At 34.0% G+C, this 10,000-nt stretch overlaps 1 protein-coding gene across 1 annotated transcript in view; it reads left to right on the top strand.

Moving 5' to 3' along the window:
• The window catches only part of LOC115217493 (acylphosphatase-1-like), a 67,637-nt gene that overhangs the window by 15,349 nt on the left and 42,288 nt on the right, over window positions 1-10,000 (top strand). The window lies entirely within an intron of this gene.

Below are 10,000 nucleotides of genomic sequence, written 5' to 3'. Positions count from 1 at the left end.
ATCATTTAACATACTTTGTATTTATAACTTTTTAGTTAATCCTTAACGAACAGCGTAAAATAATGACAAATATTGGAAGCAACAGAGTACTCTTTTACTCTTTTACTTGTTTCAGTCATTTGACTGCGGCCATGCTGGAGCACCGCCTTTAGTCGAGCAAATCGACCACGGGACTTATTCTTTGTAAGCTCAGTACTTATTCTATCGGTCTCTTTTGCCGAACCGCTAAGTGACGGAGACGTAAACACACCAGCATCGGTTGTCAAGCAATGCTAGAGGGACAAACACAGACACACAAACATATACATACACATATAGATACATATATACGACAGGCCTCTTTCAGTTTCCGTCTACCAAATCCACTCACAAGGCAGTGGTCGGCCTTGCCCAAGATTGAACCCGGAACCATGTGGTCGGTTAGCAAGCTACTTACCACACAGCCACTCCTGCGCCTTGTCAAATCTATTGTCAAATCTATTATAAAACTGTCGGTTTAGGCGCGGGCAAGGCTTGTGTTTTATTCGTTACGCAGCAATGATGTTTCTTGGTTTCATCCCGTTGTGCGCCATTTGGGCAAGTGTAGCCACTATAGCCTCCTGTTGATCATTGCATTGTAAATGAAATATGGTGGAAACAGCAGAAGCCTGTCGTCTGTGTTTGTTTGTGACGGAGAGAGAGAGAGAGAGAGAACAATCATATAAGCATAAATAAGTAAAAGAAAGAAAAAAATTCAAGACAACTTTGAAGCAAAAATTTTGATTTTTTTTGTTGTAAATAATCTTTAATAAAAGATGTGGGCCGTTTGTTGATATTTGTGGCTTGGAGGCAAGTTTCTACTTGATATATTAAAGATGATTTTAGGCAGGAGTGGCTGTGTGGTAAGTAGCTTGCTTAAGAACCACATGGTTCCGGGTTCAGTCCCACTGCGTGGAACCTTGGGCAAGTGTCTTCTACTATAGCCTCGAGCCGACCAAAGCCTTGTGAGTGGATTTGGTAGACGGAAACTGAAAAGAAGCCCGTCGTATATATATATATATATATATATATATATATATATGTGTGTGTGTGTGTGTGTGTGTGTGTGTGTGTGTGTGTGTGTGTGTGTGTGTGTGTGTGTGTGTGTGTGTGTATGTTTGTGTGCCTATGTTTGTTCCCCCAACACCGCTTGACAACCTATGCTGGTTTGTTTACATCCCCGTAATTTAGCGGTTCGGCAAAAAGGACCGATAGAATAAGTACTAGGCTTACAAAGAATAAGTCCTGGGGTCGATTTGTTCGACCAAAGGCGGTGCTCCAGCATGGCCACAGTGAAATGACTGAAACAAGTAAAAGAATAAAAGAGATATATTCGTCCTAACATTTTTTGGCTTAAGACACGTTAACGACTTTACGTTCCATTTTATTATTTTAATATATCTTTCTTTTTTTTTTTTTGCGGATAGTAGAAATTTCTAAGTATACCTTGTGATTATCCTTTGTGGGTTTTCCTGAAAATTCGAGGTTTGAGAATTCCATTTACGAAACGTCAGAATGGATTATGTTATTTCGTATCCTACCGTTTAAGTTAGATTTAGAATCTATATTAGGTGTGCAGCGAAGGTTCGTTTAATCTTTATTTCTACTATTTAGTATAAGTGTATTATAGTTTTACCACTATCCTTGGTTAGCGGTTCCTTCTCAATATTAAACTGGCTATTGTTGTTTGTTAGTTTCCTTATTTTCTTGGCGTCAACTCAAGTTTGAATTGCAGTATACACATTCCTTTCCACAAATCTAATGAAAAACTTAGCTACATTCACAACAGCTCTAATCACCAAAAATCAACTGTAGATCGATTATTAGTTTGGCTATTTTCGTCAGTTAGTTTCATTATTTTCATGGCGTTGTTAACTTTGCCTATCCAACTTTCGGGGTCGATGTAGTCGATTGGTCTGCTCCCGCCAATTTTCAGATCTTATGTCTATAATAGAAAGGTTATATTAAGTTATTCCCACTATTTGTAGTTTTATCAGTTATGTCTCAAGGCATATGCAGGCTTTTATTGTTTTTATAGTTATAACAACCGCTCGTTATATTGTCACTACTGATGTTAGCCTTATCTGCAATTATAGTATAATTTTCACGTATATTTACTATAACCCTGAGTTTAATTGGTTGAGTTAAAGAGTTATGTGGTTCATTAATGTTTTGTATGTTCATGTGCAGAAGTTATTTTAAAATCAGAGTTGGGATCTTTTCACTTTGACCGGCAGATTTTAAAAATAATTTCTTTGTAACACACTTTTAAACTTCGTATACTGGTAGTGTGTTACATAAACATCTTTTTCTCTTGGCTTTCCAGAAAATGTTGTTGACAAAATACGCAGATATTGTATTCACCTCAATAGACGTCATTGATTAGTTGAAATTGCCGAAATGCAAGAAATTAAACAACAAATAGCTTACAAACTACAGAATTTTCTCAAGAAAGCCAAGAGAAAAAGTTGTTTTATGTAACACACTACCAGTATACGAAGTTTAAAAGTGTTTAGTTACAAAGAAATTATTTTAAAAATCTGCCGGTTAAAGTGAAAAGATCCCAGAGTTGTTTGTCAGCGGATCACCATTATAATATTCGAAGTTACTTCTAAATACTTCCACGTTAGAGGAAAGCTTGAGTATTCAATAGGAAATGTTTCTTACAAGATAACATAGTAATGACAGAGGGGAGAGTAAAATGTAAAAAAAAAAAATTAATGTCATTTAAGATTAGATCTAAAAGCAAGGCATATTGTGAAAATTTTGATTAGCATTTTTATATGAACATGATTATAACTTCTCTCTTCTGTAGGAAGCGCATTTATTTATTTTATTTTATTTTTGCATTTATTTTGTACTTCATGTTTTGGTATCTATTCGCCATTATCTTTTATCTTTTATCTTTATCTTCTTTTATCTTTTACTTGTTTCAGTCATTTGACTGCGGCCATGCTGGAGCACCGCCTTTTAGTCGAGCAAATCGACTCCGGGACTTATTCTTTGTAAGCCCAGTACTTATTCTATCGGTCTCTCTTGCCGAACCGCTAAGTTACGGGGACGTAAACACACCAGCATCGGTTGTCAAGCAATGCTAGGGAGACAAACACACACACTTCTTTCAGTTTCCGTCTACCAAATCCACTCACAAGGCATTGGTCGGCCCGAGGCTATAGCAGAAGACACTTGCCCAAGATGCCACGCAGTGGTACTGAACCCAGAACCATGTGGTTGGTTAGCAAGCTACTTACCACACAGCCACTCCTGCGCCATTGTGTTAATTTTTTATAAAATTTTATCATTTACACTATTTTCTATCACTTCCAACTTTTAAAAGGGGCTTTATCAGTCAAAAACCTGTTTCAACGAATATAAACGATATATATTATTCAAGTTTTAATTCAGTTTCTACCCACTTTAAATGTTTATGCTTTTTCCGACACAGCTTATTGTTTTTCATGCAACAAATTCTCGTTATGTTGAATAATAATAATGCCCTCTCTAATCAATTTTAATTGTTTATTCGATGAATTGGTAAATATCAATTACTTCACCACTTACAGATATTTATAAATTCTTTTGAACCAAGGTATTGTTTTAAATACTTACGACTGTCTGATGATCGGTTATGTGAAACTGTTTAATAATTTATTGAGTTTTTCAGGAACTCATTGCAGACACACATATATGAATATCTGTCTGTCTTTCAGTCTGTCTGTCTGTTTGTCTGTCTGTCTGTCTCTCTGTCTGTCTCTCTCTCTCTGTCTCTGTCTCTCTCTCTCTCTCTCTCTCTCCTCTCTCTCTCTCTCTCTATCTATATATATATATATATAATATATATATATATATATATATATATATATATATATAATATACATTCAACAATAATATTAAGGAATGGCCTTGATAGGCCATTCAACTCACTAAAACGAGCAGCCAAACTCAAACCGCTAAATAGTAGTAATTCAGAAATCAAAGGAAAATTAAAAACATTTACCCTTATCATCTTTGGACTATGCATAGTTTCGACGTACTTTATGGCAAACCAGCTTAATTAAATTAAATTTAATTTAATTAAATCAATTTACCACTGGCCCGTCTTATCGGCAAAGAAGCCAGGAGGAATATATATTCCACGAGGCAACAATATATATAGGGTATTCAAAAGGTCTCTCTGCAGTAAGTGTTTAATGTTTTTTGGGCGATTCTTGTACACTGATCTTTTACTTGCTATCCAGAAAAAAAGTCTGGTGCTGTTAAATCAAGTAATCTTGGTGGCCAAATCCCCTTCGAAATAATCCGTTCACCGAAAAACTCTTGAAGTAGCGCCATGGTGATGCGCAGGATGGAAAAAATTCACTGCGGAGAGACTTTTTGAATACCTTGTATATATATATATATATAGTCAATCCAAACATGAACAAGCAAGAACAAATAACAACGCGATGACGTGGAATAAGTACAGTGTTATTGGACGCTCAGGAAAAGAAAGAAAAGAAAGAGGATTTAACGTTTCGAGCGACGCTCTTCATCAGAAATATAGAAAAAGTTCAAAGAAGGAAAGACAGGGAAAGAAAATCGCCAACGATACACACGCGGTCACATATTGAATATATATATAGCAATGTTGTTGGGGCATTTTGGAAACTATATATGATATTGAGGGATTTTACAGACAATATATATTTAGATGTTGCGAGATTTTCGACGCAATATATTCAGGCATTGATGTTACGGATTTTACAGACCATATATATTTAGTTAGTGATATTCGATATTTTAGAGGCCACATATATTCGGATAATAATGTTGATTTATTTTAGGTGCCCTATCAGTTCAGCTACTGATGATGCGGGATTTTGATGTCTAAGGACTTTTTTTGACACCATATGTATTAAGGCAAGAATGTTGGGGTAAGTTTGAAAACGTATATACTGGTAACGATGTTGAGGAATTTTAGAAACAATATGTTTCTGCTAATGACATGGGTGGGGGTTGCGCACCAAATTCGGCTAATGTCGTTGGAGTAATTTGGAGAATTTATATTTGCTAATTTTGTTAGGGGATTTTAGACATATATATGCAGGAAATTATATTATGGTGTTTTAGACACCAGAATTATACAGCGAATGATGGGGTATTTTAGAGATGATACGTATTCAGTTTATGATTTACGGAGCTTTAGATTCAGGTGCTATGTATTTAGTAAATATTGTTTGGGATAAGTTAGCGAACATACATATTGAAGAGATAATATTAAAATAATTTTAGAGACTATATATTCAGGTATTGATATTGAGGGATATTAGAATTGAATTATATTCAGTCAATGATGCTGGTAATATTCATTATGTTAGTTATATTATGTTAGTTTTATTATAACTATATTATGTTAGTTATATTCAGATTATAATATTAAGAATGATGGCGTTATCTTGTAGACACCATATACGTATTTAGATAATGTTTTGATAGTGGTGGTAATGATGGAGTAATTCAAAGACCATAAAATAGATATTGATTGGGTGGGGGTTATATATTACCTAAGTTTAGTATTTGACGTTAAGTCATTTAAGTGGCCATATATTTTCAATTTACACCTTAGGTTATTTAGAGCCTATTCAAATTTAGCTAATGGTATTTGTATATTGCAGCGACCACATATATTTAGCTAATTACGTTCGTTAACTTAGACACAATATATAATCAGCTAGTGCTATAATGAGTAGGCTTGAGAACATTAAGAAAATAACGTTAGAGACCATATATTTTCAGGTTATGATGTCGGGGTAATTTAAAGTACATATATTCAACTAATGAAGTAGGTGAATTTTAGTGACCATATGTATTCAGCTAATGATGTCATGCTAGTTTAGATACCATAGATATTTAGCAAATGTTGGTGGAGTTGTTTAGATAATATATATCAGGTAATGTTAATGGGCGATTTTGAAGATTATATATATTTATAATCTGACCTTAAAATATTTTATACACCATATAATTCAGCTAAGCTGAATTTTAGAGCCAATTTAATTTCAGCAAATAATATCGGGATATTTTAGACACCATATATATTGAGCTAATGACGTTGGTTGTAAGAGGACATATATTAGGTTAAGATGTCTGGAGATATTAAAGTCCCTGTATATTCAGGTAATGAAGTTGGGTTTTGAGGCACCACATATATTCTGCTTATGATGTTTGGGTATTTAGAGAACGCATATCCAGGTAATGATGTTGGGATATTTCAGACACCATATATATTTAGAGACTGATGTTGGGAGGGGGACTTCAGAAACTTTATATGTTGAGTTAGAGAGGTTACAGTATTTCAAACACCATATGTATTGAACTAATGTTATTGAGATTAAGTTAAAGAACTTAAGTATTCACGAAAGAATCTTGTGGGCTTTTGAAGACCATATACATTCAGCTAATGGTGGTGGGGAATTTGAGAGACCTCATATCTTCAGCTAAATTTTGGGGGGTAATATACAAAGCATATATTCGCTAATGTTGTTGGAGAATTTTAAAGATCATATATATAATATGTATATATACATATATATGTAGAAATACACACACACACATACACAAATATATATAGGAAATGATGTTCCAGTATCCAGTATTTTAGACAAAATATATACGCAGTTAAAAATGTTGGTAAGACGATATATTCAGCTAATGAAGTTGGAGCGTTTTAGATCCTAAATGTATTCTGCTAAACATGTTTGCAAGTTTACGCATTTATATTTAGTTAATTATGTTGGGTGTAATTAGACAACATATATATTCAGTAAATAATGTTGGTGTATTTCGAACTATACATAATCAGCTAATGAAAATAGGAAATTTTTAGGGAGCAATGTATTCTGTTAATGATGTTGTGGGACTTCAGTGACTAGAGATCTAGGCGAGGCTATGTGGCTATCTATTTTGCTAACGATTTTCAGTGGCTTTACAGCCAATATATGCTTAGTTAATTATACGTGGTCTGAGCAATACCCGAGGTGTCTAAGCAACACCCGGGTGTCTGAGCAACACCCGGCAACCACCGACAACACCAAATATCTCTGTAGTTCATTATAAAAAAGTTGTGTTGTGTGGTATTATATATATTATATATATATATATTATATATATATATATATATATACATATATATATACGCGGACGGCTGCCATAGTAACGAAGCTAAAGCACGCAGAGTCAACCCGCTTGGCACAGATTGACATTCAATTCTGCTGTGCATGTGCACTAAGTTTTAACGTTCTAGCTCGCTTCCGCTCTTTTGAGCAGTGCTTGGAAGAAACGTGTGTAGCGTGTGATCGTTGCATTGACCATGTCAGAGAAAGTTTAGCAGAGGATCTGCATCAAATTTTGCCAAAAGCGATACCTGCTCAGATGCCTACGCAAAGTTTTCAAAAGGTTTTCATCGTTCTCGACACAATCAAGGAGATCTTGTGCAACTGAAACCCGAGTGTTTTTAGGTCAGCTGAAAGCAATTTTGGTACAAACTTGGTAGACACGCGTCTCATACCCAAATCTTCAGTATTAATGGACTGAACTCTAACTAATCTGCACATCCTCTGATAACTTACAGATGGTGATTCGACGTTTTCTCCTCACAGCTACACCTACATCTTCAGGTAATGATGTTGCTCTATTTTAGGTACCATATATTTTCAGATACGGATGATGGGCGTTCGTTGTATAATCAGAAAATAATGTTGAAATACTTTAGACACAATAAAAATTCAGTTACTGATATTGAGGTATGATTGAAGCCACATACATTCAGGTAATGACCTTCGTGGGTCACATACAAACATTTAATGATATTCGGATATTTTGGAAGTCATATATATTCAACTGATGATGTTCGGGTAATTTACTGAATATATATTCAGGTAATAATATTGGGGTATATAGAGCCATATATATTCAAAGAATGATGTTGCTATCTTTTTGACACAATATATATTAGTTAATGATGTTGGTGTAATTTATAGAACATATATCCTCGTGATGATTTTGGAGATTTCAGAAAATGTATATTCTCGTAAGCATTTACAGTATTTTAAACACCATATATATATTCAGATAAATTAATTAAATATGTATTATATCTCAAATACCCCAACATCATTCCCTGAATATGTATGAATTCTAATATACCCAGTATCATTCCTCGTATATATAGACTCAAATATACTCCACAGCATTGCCAGAATACACGTTCGCTAAATTATCCAAACATCATCAGTTGAACATATGGTGTCTGCGCATACACTTACTGGTATAGGGCGTAAAGTAGAGAAAATATACAATCATAAAATAAAGTTGAAGTATTTTATCCCCCAATAATTTTAGGGTAGTTCAGAGACGATATATATTCAAGCTATGGCGTTAGAAATATTAAGTACCGTATATATTCAGATAATGATGTAGGTGTAATTTAAAGAACATATATTCAACTAATGATATCGAAGAATTTCAGAAAACCAGATACTCATGTAATGGAGTTAGGGTGCCTCAGATATCCTCTTTACTTCTCTTGTGATGTTGGAGGATTTTAGAGACCGTTTGTATTCAGATAAAAGTTATATTGTATTTTAGATACCATCAATATTCAGCTAATGTTGTTGAGGGTTATTTAGTACATATATATCAGGGATTGTTATTGGATGATTTTCGATACAGTATATCTTCAAGTAAAGATGTTGAGGTATTTCAAACACCCACATATATTCAGGAAAATATGTTACGCTATTTGAGACACCATCTGTATATATAAAAGGCAAGATGTGTGTGTGTGTGTGTACGCGAATGTAATTTATGCACGTTCGCAAATTAGCACGCATGTCACTCGAATTTTAGGAGGACATTCGTCATGATCCTAGCTGTATTTTCGTCAACTTATTTTCCCCAGAGGCACCAGCGAATAACAGTAAAAATAAATTTTCAACCAAAACTTTTAACAAATTTCAAGTCGGAGAAATCACCATTGTTTGCAAACAGGAATTAAGTCCCCTTCTAGCGACGAATAAGTTTTGTTAAGACTTTTTAATTTTTTTTTCCATCGATGAAAAAAGTGTTTTGTTGATATACGGGCAACACACACACGAACATGTATGCATACAAAAAAGATGTATGCGATAGGTGTACGTACGTGTGTGGTGTGTGTTGCCCATATATATATATATATATATATAAACCAATTTCAACGGATTTCCCCCAAATTTGACGTCGATGTTACTTAGGTTTGAAATAAAGAACTTGATTAGCTTAATATCCTAACTTAATCCCGGGCAAAGCCGAGTTATACTGCTAGTAATATAATATATATATATATATATATATATACACACAATTTTTTTTTCCTCTGTCCTCCCGTCTCAGGATCTTTCTTTCTCCTATGTTTCCGACGAAGAGCTCCGCTCGAAACGTCAACCTTCCTTCTTCCCTTTTTTCCTGAGCGTCCAATAATACTTTATTTGTTCCACATCATTGCGTTTTTGTCTTTTTGTTTTCATGTTTGGATTAACTTTATATAAATATATATATATATATAATATATATATATATATATATCTACACTGCTAATGATGTAATGAGATATATAAATAATATATATTCAGCTAATTTTATTAGTATATTTTGAGGATCGTATGTATTCAGTAAAGATATTGGAGCATTCTAGGCACAATATATATTCAGCTAGTGATGTTGGGTGTTATTGAGACAACATATCTATTCAGGAAATAATTCTGGAGTATTTTGGTGTAATATAAAGGACGGAAAAACATACGATGTTACACAAATATAAATACAAAATACAATAATAATAACAATAATAATAACAGGACATAATAACAGGTGTCTTTCGACTGGGGACAAATTGAATTCAGCTGGCGTGTGTGGAAATGAAGCCTTACGGCAGAGATACAAAACTTTCACAAACACAGGGAAGAAT

The sequence above is a fragment of the Octopus sinensis genome, linkage group LG11 (assembly GCF_006345805.1).
Source record: "Octopus sinensis linkage group LG11, ASM634580v1, whole genome shotgun sequence".
Taxonomy (NCBI): domain Eukaryota; kingdom Metazoa; phylum Mollusca; class Cephalopoda; order Octopoda; family Octopodidae; genus Octopus; species Octopus sinensis.
This window is presented reverse-complemented; position numbering and strand designations above follow the sequence as displayed.